Source organism: Pimephales promelas, chromosome 5 (assembly GCF_988280905.1).
Source record: "Pimephales promelas chromosome 5, fPimPro1.hap1.1, whole genome shotgun sequence".
NCBI classification, from domain to species: domain Eukaryota; kingdom Metazoa; phylum Chordata; class Actinopteri; order Cypriniformes; family Leuciscidae; genus Pimephales; species Pimephales promelas.
In genome coordinates this window covers 19,758,797-19,775,425 of record NC_142773.1, presented here as the reverse complement: position 1 = coordinate 19,775,425, position 16,629 = coordinate 19,758,797, and the positions used below count along the sequence as shown (strand labels likewise).

At 35.7% G+C, this 16,629-nt stretch overlaps 1 protein-coding gene across 2 annotated transcripts in view; it reads left to right on the top strand.

The window, feature by feature from the left end:
* Nucleotides 1–16,629, top strand: part of ece2a (endothelin converting enzyme 2a) — a 72,276-nt gene that overhangs the window by 1,441 nt on the left and 54,206 nt on the right. The window lies entirely within an intron of this gene.

Here is a 16,629-nt window from a genome sequence, read left to right as displayed (position 1 = left end):
AAAGAGCTGGATCAATGAATTTTGTGTTCCTAACCTAACGTTTGAAGACCAGTGGTTTACATTGGAATTGTATGCCCAGTTTCACCGACAAGGCTTAAGCCTAGTCTCAGACTAAATGCATGTTTGAGGTATTTTAACTGATAGCAACATAATGTCAGTGCCATTGTTTTGTTTCAAGATGCATACTAGTAATGTTTTTTTTTTCCAAGGTATGTTTATAAACGCTACTTAATGTCCTAATTGAACTAAGACCTAATCCTGGCTTCAACTAAACCCAGTCTGTAAAACCAGGCAGTAGTGTTGTTTTTTTAGTCTGATGTGGGTAGATTCTGGTTACTTTGATTAGAGATTTTCAATCTTTTAGATGCCACAGATTTTGGCGATCATGATCTTCTTTGTGTGCGAAGGAGTATAATATATAAAGATCAAATTAATACTGTGAAAATTAGTATTATAAATGTGTATAATATTATTTGGAAAATATTTTACATTCTATTATGTTGCATCACTACATTATTTTATTTACATTCATTTGTATTTATTTTAATATTTTTTTATTGGTGATAAAAAAATGACATTTATTTAAATCATGTTTAATTTATTTAGCTTAAATATTTATATTAGTTTTAATCTAATTTTAGTATTTAGATTTGTTTTTCTCTAAACTTTTCTTCGGACCCCCATTTTTACTGGTTCCCTTGAAAATCCCTGAGTTCGATTTTGCTAATTAATTTAAAAGTGTTTGAGTAATGTTTAAATGTTGTAATATATATATATATATATATATATATATATATATATATATAGTTAAACATGTATTCCTGAAGTCAGTGAGCAGATATATCTATATATTACTGAAATAAGTATATTTCAGTAATATATAGATATATCTGCTCACTGACTTCAGGAATACATGTTTAACAAAAAAATAGGATTTGATTTTATCAGATCAGTGAGGAAACGCCTTTCTTCTTTTCTATCTCCTCTTCTGTTTCTCTCTTTTTCATTCTGTCTATCCCCACACAGACATCATGCATTCCCTCCACAGTTCACAACATGACCTTTCTCAAGCGGGGAACAGGGCGAGGAGTTCTTCCGCACACCCTCTCTCATGTGCTTCACTTGTGACCTCTGACACAATTAATGTAATGTCTTTTATTTATCTAATGCATTACCCCTTTACCTCGTATTGATGCTGAATAGAACATTCTCTGTCGCTTCTTTGTTCATCTTATAGTTATAAAATATTTGTTATCCCTCCAGCTCTTTTTTCTTTCTCTAAATTGCTGCGGAATTGCTTGGGATTGTGTTGTTGTGTTATCTTTGGTTATGTAATGTTCTCTTTCTCTCCATCCATCTCTTTCTCAGTTCTCGTCTTGTGTGTGTGTGCGCGCGTATAACAAATGTCTAGTGGATCAGGGTTTATTTAATTGTTCCATGCTCAAGGATACTTCAGAACTGCAACATTTGTGTCCACCCTTACCCAGAATGCACTAGCTCAGGGCAGATTCCTGAGCAGGCTGCATGTGTCTCAGGTTTCTGTGGTTGTGTAATGGTTTGTTGCATGAGGAGAAGTGGTTTTCCCTCAGTTAGCATTAGCTGATTCTGTTACAAGCAGGCAGTTCATATCCCAGCATGCCTTTCATAAGTGTACATGAAACGTAGAATATGGGAAGCGAGATCTTATTTGATCTGTTAAAATAAGAGATACATAGATATACATTTTCTTCCTAGTCCACAGAGACAAAAATGTCTCAGAATCGTAAATGGTCATGGCTATGATGACACAACCATCACCATTTGCATATCAATGTCTATTCAGCAATTTGTCTCACCCTGATGAACGACGTGTAAACTGTGCTAGCATGTGGAGGTTATGTGATCATGATGGATGTCATTTACATATAGTGGTTTTAAAGGTAGCAAAAACTGTGTTTAGTTCTATGTGGGGGTGTGGAAATGATCACAAAAAATATATATTATGCCTTTTTTTTGGTACAAGAAACCTTAATTCTTGGCCTGATAAAAGTATATGCAAGAATGGGCACTGTGTATGTTAAAGTGATCAAGAAATCGTGTTGTACCGTATTTTGGAAGAAATCCAAAATCCTCGTATGCTCATCACCAAGGCTTTAATATTATATGACAATTTAAAATGACTGTTTTCTTTTAAAATATATTTTATAAAGTAATTTATTCCTTTGATGGCAAAGCTGAATTTTCAGCATCGTTACTCCAATCTTCAGTGTCACATGAACCTTCAGAAATCATTCTATGCTGTTTTGCTGCTTAAGAAACATTTCTTATTAGTCATCCTTGAAAACAGTTGTGCTGCTTCATATTTTTCTAAGAAACTTTCATGCAATTATTTTTACAGGATTCATTGATGAATAGGAAGTTCAAAATAACATCATTTATATGAAATATATACTTTTATTGTAACATAAATGTGTAATTTTTGATAAATTTAATGGATCTTTGCTGAATCAAAGTATTTCTTTCTTTCAAAAATTACTGACCTCAAATTTTGAATGTTAGCCTAAGTGTTTTTGCGAGTACATCCATCAGGAAATAACTGGATTTTGAGAAGCGGTCTTCATGACAAATCGTGTTTGCCTCAATTACCCATTCATTTCTACCTATACATTCAGAAAATGGCACATTCCGCAGTTTAAAGTGATAGTTCACCCCAAAATGAAAACTCATAATTTACTTACTCTAATGTCTTTTTCTGCAAAAATTGCAAATTGCCATTTTCATTTTTTTGAAAAATGTCTTAGTGATTTTTATTTTTTATTTTTTTGCATTTATAAATGGGGTCCATCGCTGTTTTGGATGAAAACAGTTCTTTAAAAAAATATCAGTAACGCTTCCTTTTACAGTACAGTACTTAAAGTGTACTTAGTGTACTTACCTATAAAGTACTGGCTAATATAAGGTAAGAACATGGAACAGGGGTATGTTTTGGGGTTAGTACTAGTTATTACCCAGTAATTGTAGTTACTAAAATAAGTACATATTATTAACATGCGTAACTAGACTGTAAAAAGAAGCGTTACCACAATATCATATTTTGTGTTCTGCAGTAGAAGAGTGAAAGTCAAGCAGGAACTATCTTTTTAAAACCATTAGTTAGGCCTTTGAAATTCAAGGGAAGAGTAGATATCATTTTCTGTGGTATTTGACAGTATGCTGTTGATGGATTTGTATTAAACCTGGAGCATTCCTTCAATGTTGTTACCCATGTGTATTCCTAGTACGTCTTCTCAAGTGTTTTTTTTTTCCACTCAGTCAGTGGGCAAAATCACATTCATTAGAGTCACTGCTGACTGAATGGAAAGAGCAAAGATAGAGGAGGGAGGCGATAGGGTGGTCTTTGAAGTGCCATGGCAGCTCGTTCCAGCAGGGTCCCCCCATGCACACTCCTCTCTCGGTTGCTATTGGTTTCACTGCAGTGAACAATCTAACAAAGGAGAGATGCGTTCTTCAAGTGTCCTTTTGTAGTGCGTCAGAACAATCACATTTCATATTCAGTGAAATCCTGAAGAGTTTGAGGGAATTGAGTTTTGAATGAACCATCTTGAATAGAGAAATGAGTCACTATCGGTCAGAATGAGTGTGAGTCAACGTGCTCGCATCTCTTTTCTCTCACTCTCGGCATTCATTACCCCCAGAGACACGTCACACGTTCTGAACCCTGAAGTCCTGCAGGCTAGATCTGCTGCGGTTGAGTTAAAGATATACTTCACTTTATGAATGATTGAATGAATCGGTGAAGGGATGAATGAAAGAAAGCGAGCGAATGAATGAAGTGTGGGGGAGGGGAAGGCTGCGGTGTTATGCGGTATATACTTGGCCCCGCCAATGCTTTTTTTGTGTTTCCTTCTTGTCTTCCTGCCGTCTGATTGGCTGAGGGGAATCAATGCTGCTGGAAAGTACTGCAGTCATGTGGGGGTTACCCCCTCCCTCCCTTCTTACCACAACCTCTGCAGTTTATGAATGAAAGTTGGGAAAATTGAATGAAGAAATGGGTTGCATGTGAGCGAATTGTGTGTGCTCACCCACTGTTGTGCTCAAGTGGGAATATCGGTCTTGACTTGTTTTGCCTATTTTAATGTATTTTCAACGTATACTGTATATTCATTAGAATATAGTGTGTTTTACTATAATTTTGTGCGTGATATTAAGATTGTTTTTTTGTGTTTAATACATATTTTGCATTCATACTGTTTAAGCATATGACAACCGCTGGCTGAGGATCGGTATGAGTTCTACTGTCAACACAGACATGAAATGTGTTTCGTGTGTATTGCTGGATGTGATCTTGAAAAAATTTGCAAAATATTTGTATAGTTTTATATGGGTGTTCCTGCATAACTTTTGTCGTGTTTGGACCTTGTTTTTTATGTATATGTCTTTATGTTTCACTGTTTTAATCATGTAAAAATGTGCGTATTTGCTTTATACACTATACCAGCTTATTTAAAAAAAAAAAAAAAAATATATATATATATATATATATATATATATATATATATATATAATTTTTATTTCTTTGGCTCATTTATTTGATCAAAAATGCAGTAATATTGTGGAATATTATTAAAAATTAAAATAATATATATATATATATATATACTGTATATATATATATATATATATATATATATATATATATATATATATATATATATATATATATATATATATATATATGAAGAGTTCAGATGCAAAAGCCTCTAAGTGCCATTTGAAATTTTCTTCTAGAATGATCATTTTTATCAAGCTTGTATATTTAAGTTCAGTAATTTCACTTAAATTGCAATGAGGATTACCTATTAATTGTCATTTAAGTGAAATTACTGAACTTGAATATATAAGCTTGATAAAAATGATAATTTTAGAAGAAAATTTCAAATGGCACTTAGAGGCTTTTGCATCTGAACTATATATACAGTGTGTGTGTGTGTGTGTGTGTGTGTATATATATATTGAATAAGTTGAATATTCAGCAGCCATTAATCCAGTCTTCAGTGTCACATGATCCTTCAGAAAGTCTAATATGCTTGATTTTTTTATTATTATTATTTTTTTTTTGTTCTGCTTCTGCTTAGTTGAAAAATTTAATTCAATTTGCATGGTTATGATTTTCTATAAAAATATATATATATAAAGAGTGTGCATTGTGTATCTGATATATAATATTAATGTTTGTGTTTTTTTGTGTAGGTTATATTTAGCCTATGTATTTTGTATTATGCATGACCTTGTATAATACACATGTATTTTGTATTATGCATGACCTTGTATAATACACATATGCATTATGTGACCATGTGAAAATCTGGCTTTGTGTGTTGCTTATTTGTTTGCAGATCAGGGAGAATTCCTCCCATTCTCTCTCTCTCTCTTTATTTCTCTCTCTGTGGCTCGTGTCTGGATTGTTAACTGGGTTACCCGGGCAACAGGGCTTGGATGATAGATGGGCTCTCCTCCGATAAATGGGGCAGCGGATGCACATGAAAGAAAACCGTTTGGTTATGTGTGATTTATGAAAGGCGTTGAGTTTAACCCTGTACCTGATAACTGTACACTAGATCAACTAAGAAATCCGCTGTTAAACATAAATCATCCAAACCTCCCCCATCCGATTGTCATTTTACAATTATTCTAATAATCAGTGTGAAGCATAATGATATGGAGCAAATTACACTGAAGAAGGCTGCTTTTAAGTGAAAATGTATATATTATAAAGTAAAATTTCTTCTTTGGCAAAATTGCATTTCCTTAATTGCCTAAACACAGGTTTTACTCCCTTCAAACTTAAATTGGAACTGCAACTTCCCAGTGGAATATATAGGCTTTATTAGTTTATTGTCATATGTACAGTGCTTCATAGCCGTTATATCACACTTGATTCGTCCTGGTTAACTACTTCACTAAAATGCTCACATACGGTACTTCTTCTTCTCTCTTTCCTCTTGTTTTGTTTTTCTCCTTTTTCTCCTTTTTGAAATTTCTCTTGAAAATTTTCTATGAAGAATTTTGGCAGATAGCAATAACCGATAATTCTTTATGTTTGAAAGCCGATATATTGGCTAATAGATCTAAATTTTTGGAGAGCCTTATTTAAAAATCAAAAGTCTCACCATTAATGTCCCGAGCATTTCAAATAAATCAAACATGTACAGTACAGTAGTCAGTAGTTTGAACTAGTATGAGTTTTAAAATAATTTAACACTCCTATGGTCATCTTTTTATATAAAAAAAACTATTGCCTTACAAATAGAAAAATGCCTAAATAATGCAAACAAGTCATTGGAGAGCATTACTTGAGTAGATATTTAGAAATTGATATTTATACAAAATTAATACAATATTTATTGTATAAACAGACAACTTATATTGTTGGTAGATCTAAAACCATAAAACAATATCCACACAAAATGCACAAGTGAACTTGAGGTGTGCATCTTTGACACTACACTCAGTGCGAGTAAAATACTTAAGTGCTCTTAAAATCAGATACTCTAAGACTTTTACTCAAGTGGTATTGGAATTAGTGACTTGTAACTTGTAATGGAGTCAAGTTCACTGTAAGGTATCTTTACCTTTACTTGATGGTTTTCAGGTTGTCTTTACACCTCCGCAGATATAACCGTGATCTGCGCATCACTACCACACACTTGTATCTTATTTCCATAAGGATCCAACTAACCAACTCTGACTCACATTCACATATATTTCTCTCTTGGGTTCATTTTTATTAACACTTTGTGTATTGTTGATCCCTCAACCTGTGAGTCTGGCATTAGTTCTTCTCTGAATGTGTTTGTGGTTTGTCAGACTGCTGGATTTGCATAAGTTGTCTCTGCTGAGAGAAGTTTGTCATTGGCTCAGATTTTATATTGGCTTCAGATTGTGTTAAAGATTGATGGGGAACTGATTTTGGGTCATTACTAGTTTTACTTCCACTTCATTGTACTGGACCAGGCCAGAGCCTGAATTCTGACTCTGAGTGGTGCATTGTGAATCGTAACTATGGAAACCAGGGATTCTGCAGTGAAGTTTCTCATCTCTGAAATACTTTTCCCACCTACATTATACTGGTCGGTGCCAGGGCACAATCTGAATCCATTCCATGTGTTTTCCAATTTCCACCATTCTGTAATGGAAAATTTGACATTTGCCCTGTTTACTTGATGGTCTTATACAAAGAACCACTAAACACCACTGGCAAGAGGGAAGGATGATGTTGTCACCAAGGGAAGTTTTCAAAACACCAGCAGCTTAGTTCATTTGACTGTCACTCCATTCCTATTTTTCAGCCTTTTACTTTCCAGACAAATTGTTGAAATCTTCTTTTTATATGCACAGTTTAGCAGCCATTACTCCAGTCTTCTGTGTCAGATAATCATGATCCTTTAGAAATATTAAAGGATCTGAAAAAACATTTCTTATTATTACCGGGATTTCTTATTATAACTATTTGTTTTTTTACAGTCATTTAAAAAAAAAAATTCATGCATTTTTACTCAATAAATATAAACAGATATTTTTATATAATATCATGTAATCTTTTATAAAATATATTTCTTTAATGTACTCAAAAAAGATGAAAAAATCATTTTTGATTTATTCATAATCAAATCTGCATTGATTGTGAGCAGTTAACAGTAATATAGTCAGTAGTATCATTAATTAAACTGGAAACATTGCACAATATTCATTCCCTGAAGTGTGTGACTGTACAAGGACTGGAAGTTCTCTGGAGGGGTGTTTGAGGGCCAGATGGCGTTTGTCCACAGGAAGTGAGTTGTGTCTGTCGACTCCTGACAGATCTCGGGTCTGACTAACAGACAAGACAAACTCTCAACAGCAGCAGTACTGATATGTGTGGGAATTAGTGTTATGTATCCCATCTCACACTTCACTTTGTGTTAATCTAGATGTGAACGGGTGTGTGAAACCTCAAGTGTCACGACTGACTCGTCTTGTGACTGTTTGGCGTATTAGCTGGGTGTGATTTTGAGACGAAAATTCCTCCTGCACCATTTTGCAAAAGAGAATTACTATGTTTTTTTTTTGTATACATCTGCAACAAGTACTAAATTATGGTTTGTTTATACTCATAAATAGATATTTTTGATTAAAACACTGACTACCACCTACCAGCATCAGAACACACCGCTCATATGATGGTTCAGTGTCCCATGACTTCCTCGTAAGCTCCTTTCCTCGGAGTACCTTACCTCATGTATGCTCATATCAGCTGTTTACTTGTCAGTGTACCAACACAGAGAAACAGTTTGTTCCTTTGACCATCTGTATCTGGAAAACACGTGTATCCACGTGAGTGTGTGTACATACTCATTAGAGGTTAGTTGGAGGACATTATTACAGAGAGGCTTATTGCTGGTGTTGCCTTTTGTGAAACAGCAAGCAATTTCTGGTAAAAACTGTTGATTTTTGAAATCACCGTAACAAACTTAATTCCTCCGGAATCTGCGGTGCCTCCACCTGAGGGTATAAGCAAAGTCTGTCTATTGCTAGGCAACATGGCAACATGACTTTGCATAAACATACACACCAATTTCAAGTCAAGTGGCGTGTTATCTATACGCAATTTGAGCTATCCGCGTATATGTCCACACCGAAACGAATCGTCATCTTTTGCGTGTATGTCTCTGCCGTTAAATGTCAGAGTGATTCCGCATATATTTACATGCCAATGATGCCATTAAATGTCCGAGCGAAACGAAGCAAAATGTAGATCTATCTGGGGAGGGATATTTCTTTTAGGGTTGTAGGGGAAGACTCATAAATGTTATTAACCCCAGTGACGGGTAGGTTTAGGGATGGGGTTGGGGTAGGTCGTATATTTATATATACGGTAATGTAACGTTAAGTCAACGGCGTTGATAAACACGCTGAAAAGCGATTATGCGTGTTGATAGCATGGCAAAAATGGAAATATGAATTGGCGTGTCATACATACGCCATTTCATGAATCAGTCTGGGTTCCCAATCCCATACAAAGTTGCGAATTTAACTTGTGCTCAAATTTGGAATATCGCATAAAACCTTTGCGAATAAAATTACTTGTGCAACTTTGTTTTTTAAGAGGCATGAATTGTTTTATACGCATCTTGCCATTTCTATACAGCAGTCTTTTATGCAATAAACTAAAATTCACATAAAGATGGATGGATGGAAACATAATTCAGGTCAAATTTCGAATTGTTTTTTAGCTCCTCCACTCCCTTGATGGCAAATTCATTCCTTCCATCCCCAAAATCAAACAGTTTCCATGAACAGAGCAAGATTAACGGGTTATAGCGATCACTTAAAGGGAACCAAAAGGAAAAATAGTTATTTTCTTTTCTCCCTTTTCGGACACACTTTGGGAGCTGAGCAGTGGAGGGGTTTAGACATTTGAAGCTAATAATGTAAATGAATAAACAAGCGAAGATGACACGAGTATATTCTAGAAAACGACAGCATATCTTCGTTCTGTGAAACACACAAAACCAACATTATTCGTGTATCGAGAAGAAATTTCAGCCGTATATCTCGCCGTCCATTTTCAGGCCTTCCCGCCCTTAATGTCCTCCGGCAATGGAAAGCTTCTTCAATATTAACGCGGGTTCAACCCTCTTGCCTGATCGTAACCTTTCTTTTTAAGTGCCCGCCCCTCACTGCTGATTGGCTACAAGTGTGTTTTGGTGCTCAGTTCAATCCACTTTTCAACAGCAATTTTCAAAAAATACTTCCACCAGACGATTTGATTTGTATTGTCTGTCTTTTAATCTATCGTTCTATAGATATATCCGTCTTTCATATAGTTTTGTCAATCTGTCTATGAATGTAAATAAATATATTAATGTATTTTTACTAGCATACACTGTATATGCTACCGTAGCAAGCTAATTAGTGTCATCTATGAATAGAAAGGGCTTTTTATTTTTTCAAAACTTTTAAACAAGGTCGATCCATCTATCCATCTCCCATTCCTGGGAGTTATTCAATCTACCTGTTTGTATCTATTCTATTCTTTTTCTTTTGTCTGTCTGTCCATCCATCCATCCATCCATCCATCTTGAAAAGTGATGAATTCACAAGAATCAATTAATTTACTTGTTTTTCTGTCTGTTTGACTGTCTGTCTTCTCCTTTCTCTTAGACCTGCTGCAGTGGTCTTAAAGCGTTTGTTCTCTGCACATGTAATCCGATTTTAATGACAATGAGAGAGAGGAGGAGGACCCCTGCTGCCGTTATGTAATCCTGTTCAGCATGCACCTTTGTCTGCCAGCAACTTTCCGTCACCTTCTAACAAATGATGCAGTCTCTTTGCCACTCTCGCTTTCTTTTATAAAGGCTATATATGATAGCCCCTCTTTAACAATACAGTTAATTAGCAAAGCAGCAGCTGCCTTCCCTAATAAGATATACTTTGCATATACACACAAACATGTGTGGCCAATATGTGGGCATGGCATGCTTTCATATGCATGTGAATGTGTCTGTGTGCTCACACGCAGAGCTTTGTCTGTCTTGAGTGGATCGGGCATGGGATAAACTGTTTCTAAGCAACAGTCGCATCTGTAGAGTTTTGGTTCCTTTGCCCCACTTTATACCACTGCAACCTCTCCAGCAGGTTCATATTGATCCCAGATCTCTCCGCACTAACACTTTCAAACATTCGTACATTTTAATGAAGTCTAAAACAGTGCTTGTTACTTCATTAGCAGGTTTGGAATCAAATTCTTCTCCCACTCGACAGATGGCTGATTTTACAGGTTTAACGGTAGACTTGAGCTGAAGTTAGTAAATGCTGTTTGTTACCTTTAGATTTAGCTCAGGTGTCATATCACAGCTGCAAAAAGATTTGGACTCCATCATAAAGCAGATGTCATGTAGGAATGTGTTTGTTTGTTTGTTCCCCAAACCATTTCCGTGCAAATTCTGCCCCTCAGCTGATTCAAGTCAAACCACGAACGTCGTGCTGAGTGAGCTGAACTGTTTGAAGTTCAGCGCATTCGGGGATTGACTTATTGAGGCTGTTTTCTAAGATGGCTCCTGTCTGTATACACGAAGTGAACTGTCTTTATAAAGTATCTTCTTATTAAACGGTCTGTACACTTACAAAGTTCTCAATGCTTCGTTTTGCATGTATGGAGCCTCATTATGTTACTGCATTAGTGTGGGGCTATTTTGAGCCTTGTTAGTGGTATAAACTAGTGATTTCTTTTTACTTTGTAAATGCCCCCATTATTAGCGTTATACGCTAAACAGCTTTAAGAGATAAAACTCTTTACATTCGATTATCATGAAAACAAATCTCAGAGAACGGTTGACTAGGTACCGATGTTTTATTCGACCAAAGGTTCATTTTGCGCCGGAGTTCTCCTTTAAACAAACACTAAACCCAATGACCGCCAGAACCCATGTGTGGTACCCAGGGCCATTGCTTGAAATTATGGGGTCCTGGGTAAACCGCACAAAATATTTAGAAAATATATTTATTTTTCCAACTGATTTTTTATACCATACTTTTTAAAACGCGTACTGCTTCATTGATGTCTCTTTGACCTCCCTCAGGTAATGGATCCATCCTGCCCTGTGAAAAGTGTTTACAGTTTGTGGTTGAATTAAAATGCTGGATATTCATGACAGTCAGCTCAAATAGACGTGCTGACTCAGTAAGTCGTTCTGCTGAGATATCAGGTGCAGAAGAGGTCATTGTCTTTGACCTTTGCCCAGTTTTCAGTCACAAACAAAGAACTGGATTTGGAAGCATTGAGGAAGAGAATTACAAGCAGAGATAAAGCTTTGAGCCTCAGGACTAACTCTCAACTACTGTGTGATTCTGGCTGCTGGTGTCATGCCAAATCCAAGTACCCATTAAAAATGGAACCCTCTTGGACCTCTAAACAAGAGGGATGGTGGGCGGTCCGGTTACGATATTCTGTTTGGTTTTTGATTAGAAATCCTTAAATGGATTCTTCTTAACCATCAAAATATGTAAATTTATGCGTTTTAAATAGAGCATCATAATATTACCAAAGCTACAAAAAAGTAAAATGAAATATTTTGGGATTGAAAAAAAAATACAACAACTTAGATTTAGCTAAGTAACTAATTAGGTTAACAAATGCTTGTAACCACAGAAACAAATCAAATTAATAATAATAATAATAATAATAATAATAATATATACAGTATATATATATATATATATGTATATATATATAAATTTAGTACTGTCCTAAAGAAGTAACATACGATATTTTCATGTTTCCCAGAAGACAAAACAATTTACCCCGATCATTCTCAAAGTGTACATCCTCTCTCAATGCATGTGAACTTCATCAAACAATCATTGCATAAATCCATTATAATAAATGTCACATGTTGCTGCTGCGCCTATATAGTGTTGTATATTGTTTAGTGGTGTTTCTGTCTCTGTCAATATCAGCTCTCTGTGAATAGATGTCAGTTCATGTTTTCCCCACAAAGTTTATTTTTTTGCATTATTTTTCATTGTTAGAAAATAGACAGTTAAAATATTTATATAAATATTTTTCTATTAGGATCAATCATTTCGATATGTAACATCAGTATTGCAAGTATTTACACTTATTTTTGCACTTACTTTAACACTAACCAAAAGAATTAAAAAAAAAAACTAACTGTGCTGTTAAATATTTTTAGTGCGTTAAACAGAAAATATTCATAGCAGAAATTAAAGCGTTTTTTTGACAGCCATATTATATTATACGCTATACGCATTGCTGTTATGATAATATTTTTGTAATCAGGTAACTATCAGATTTTTGACCTGGCATTATACACTCCTGTCCATTGAGGTCCAGACGGGTTGAATGGGGTCTTGGATTTGGCAAGACACACACTAATTTGTCTGTTATGCCAGTATGTCAGTTCATCCCAGTATGTTTTGATAATTCAGGAAGGCAGATTTCTACTGACTTTGCAGAAGATTTGGGGTTTATACCAAAAACCTATCTTTTTTTGTGTTGGAGTGAAACTTTCTGGAGTTCGGGCTCCATCTCTCGTGGGTGTACAGTGTTGAAGTGTGTGGGGTGTTAGACAGCGGAGTGTTCTTGTGGTAGATTTGATGTCTGTTGAGTTCAGAATAAAAGTAACTCTGTAGAAATGCTTTCCTGTGGGAGTTCAGAGGCTGCCAGAGTCCTCTGCCCTTTTCAAAAAAGACAAGCACAGAAAAAAAAAAAAAAAAACATTGTCGTTCCCCCTCTCGCCCACACGCAGGTATCTTGTCTTATACCCTATCTTTTGCTTCGAAATCCAACAGATGGACAGAGATGAGCCTTTCATTTCCAAATCCTCCGCAATTCTTCTGCATACATGCAACATGGTAATCAACTCTAAAACATTCTCTCGCTCTCTGTTGCTCTATCACGTCGTCCTCCGCTCACCTTTAGCTCCGGTCAGCTCAGGCTTGTTTTGTTTCTTCAATATTTGCAGAGAATGAAGGTGTTTGGCAGCTCTGACCCCACACTGGCTTCATAGTTTACATACACACACACACTAATTAGATAATTAGAGAATCATTTTTAACAAAATAAATGAAAATAAAATGAAAATGAAAGCATGTTGGTACTGCTGTAATTGGTGTCCATCGACTATCTCTTTCCATTTTAGTGGAGTATGATTTATTTGCATGAGAATAGCTGTACAGTGTAAATTAAGGAAATTAGAATTATTGACAAATCAAATAATGTCTTATCTCTCTCCCTTACTCACACAAACTCATCCACAGAGATTACTTGGGAAAAGATTAATAAAGTCAAATCCTTTTGCCTGGAAGACTGCCACAGACTGACTTAAGATCATGATTAAACATATAAAGAAAATATTGTCTTGTCCTTCCATATGTAGCCCTTCAGTCCCAGCTGAGATGGTTAAGACATAACTTGTAAACTTTACTTTAAACAAGCAAATAGGGTTATGTTTGAATGGTTTAAATTTGACTAACGAAGACCATTTTAAAAACAGAAACATTAAACTTGTGAAGGACACAAAAACGGTAAACAAGTGGGTGTTGAGGTTTCAGCACTAAAATTAGCATATAATCTTGCTTCGTAAAAATGTTAAATTATACTGTAAGCAAGCAGTTTTATAAGTGAAATGTGAAATTTTACAGTAAACTTTCGATAAAGGGCACTAAAAGAGTAAACAAGCCAGTAGGTTTGAGGTTTTAGCAATACAATTTTAAACTTATTGCAAACTAGCATATAAGCTTCTTAAAACTGCACTGCAGTGCAAACAAGCCAATACAAAATGTTACAGTAAACTTGCTACAAAGGGCACTAAAACTGTAAACAAACCAGTAGATTTGAAGTTTTAGCACTAAAATAATCAAAAGAGTCAATGTTTAAAGACTAAAACTAAAAATTATATTTACAAATTTGTGGTTTTCACATTTGAAATTGTAAGCTTTACTTTAGGAAAAATTCAAGGTTGAATTTTAAAACCTAAAACAGTAAATATGCTAATTTAATTTAAAAAAAAACATCTTTATGATGGCACAGACACAAACATAGGCTGATAAGCTGTTGGCTGTGGGTCATTTACTCTGTGTTCTCTGATATTAGTAGTAACTTCTGTTGTGAGGTTAGAGAAATACCGTCTTTCTCATCGTCTCTCGCTTAATTCACTATCTTCTACTCTTGTTTCTTGTGTGTCACACGCACGTGTGTGTGTGTGTCTGGGGCAGAGACAAAGCATTACATCATCATATCAGGGCATTACATCATCATATCAGGTCAAGAGAGATGCTGTACTGAGTGACACACAGTCCAGCTGCTCTCTCGCTTTCTCTCTCCCGCTTTCTTTTCCTCTTTTTCCAGTTTTGGTTCCTTGCTACTGTCGCCTTGCTTTTGCCTTGCTTTTGGCTTGCTTATTCAGGGTTATTTAATATTTAATATTTAACAATATTATTGATCTGTGTTGTACTACTTTCATGTTATCACTGTGAAGCTGCTTTGATACAATCTGTATTGTGAAAAGCGCTATATAAATAAATGTGACTTGACTTGACTTGACTTTTTCTCGCTAGTTTTATGTTCAAAAATCCTTGCAAACTTTTTGAGGGAAAGGAGTAAAGGTATTGCTTTTGTTAGACTCACAAGTTTGCTTGTTTATTAATGAAAAGGCCATAAAATCTTCTGGTTTAATAATAAAGGATGGACCTGAGCTATAATGTCTAATGATGTTGAAAAAGAACTACCTGTGATCTTTGGTTAAATTAACTTCTTTGCACACGTCACATTTTAGACCATTCTTACTCAACCAATCAACTGTTGCCGTGTGCATAAACTGCTAAGTCTTACAAGTTAGTCATCTAATTTTTTTCTTCAAAACTTTTTTTAAGCTAACCTATAGTTGAATAAAAAAGTAGATTGGTTTATCCACCTGGCCCCCTGAATCAGTAGTTAGGCCACCAAAGAGTGTGCATTCTGTTACATAATCAGCATCGCAGTCGTTGTCAGAGCAGAGAGCATTCTGGGAGAGTCCCTGTGGCAGGTCACATGCTGAATTCAGAACTGCATACTAGTATATAATACTCGTATTACTTTTACCACATCTTTCTATGGCAGAAAATAGTAGTTTGCTAGTATGCAAATGTTGCCATGGGTTTCAAACTCAGCAACAGTCTCACTAACAACAAAGGTAAAGGGCAGAGGATTTGTAACTTTATCGACACATGTTCGTGAAATGACAAAGTTGGCATAAATGTTTATAAACTTCCTCACAATAAGGTCACAATGACGTTAAAGAGGTCTGAGATGTCCTTTACACCTTCTTTTCATCCTTTCATCCCTCTATCCCCTCTATCGTTCTCTCTCTCTGTGTACAGATTGTGGTGAGTAAGCTCTTTAATCTCTCCGTCCTGCTCTCATTTTCTCTTGCCGTGAGTCGACTGCTAACATCCCCTCCAGCTAAACTGTGTGTGTGTGTGTGTGTATGTTTGGAAAAGCTCCTTGAGTCTCATCAGGAATTCACCTAGAGTTATCTCTGCACCAAACACACACTTTCTCTCAACACTTTGGGGCACACAATTGGGGACATCCTCTCCCTTACAAACAGTCACACACACATACTATGCGGCGATCCCCGCTCAAGAGAAAAAAGATATTAATACGCACTTGAAAATACACTTAAATGCTCCCTTGTGTTCTTGTAAAAGCTAGTATGTGAGAAGAGTGTGTGTGTGTGTGTGTGTGTGAGAGAGAGAGAGAGAGAGAGAGCAGACTGCAGCCTGGCAGGAGGGTGATTGGAAATGTCGCTTTGGCCGCTACACCTTTGTTCCCTTTTTCTTTGGGTGAATTCGAACATTGCTATGCCCTACTCACTTTATTTTGGGTCATTTTTGTACCTTAAGCACTGAAATGCAGGTTTATGGTTCTTAAGGTTGTTTTATTAAATGAAACCTTTGCGTCAGATAGCTTCTATTTGTCTTGAGTTCAAGTTTATTTCAATTTGTGTCTTTCATTGTAACTCTTTGTAAAACAAACAAACCGGTAAGTTTTGAGGATCATGTGATCCCATGTAACAATGTGACATTACCTCAGATTTCAAATGCACC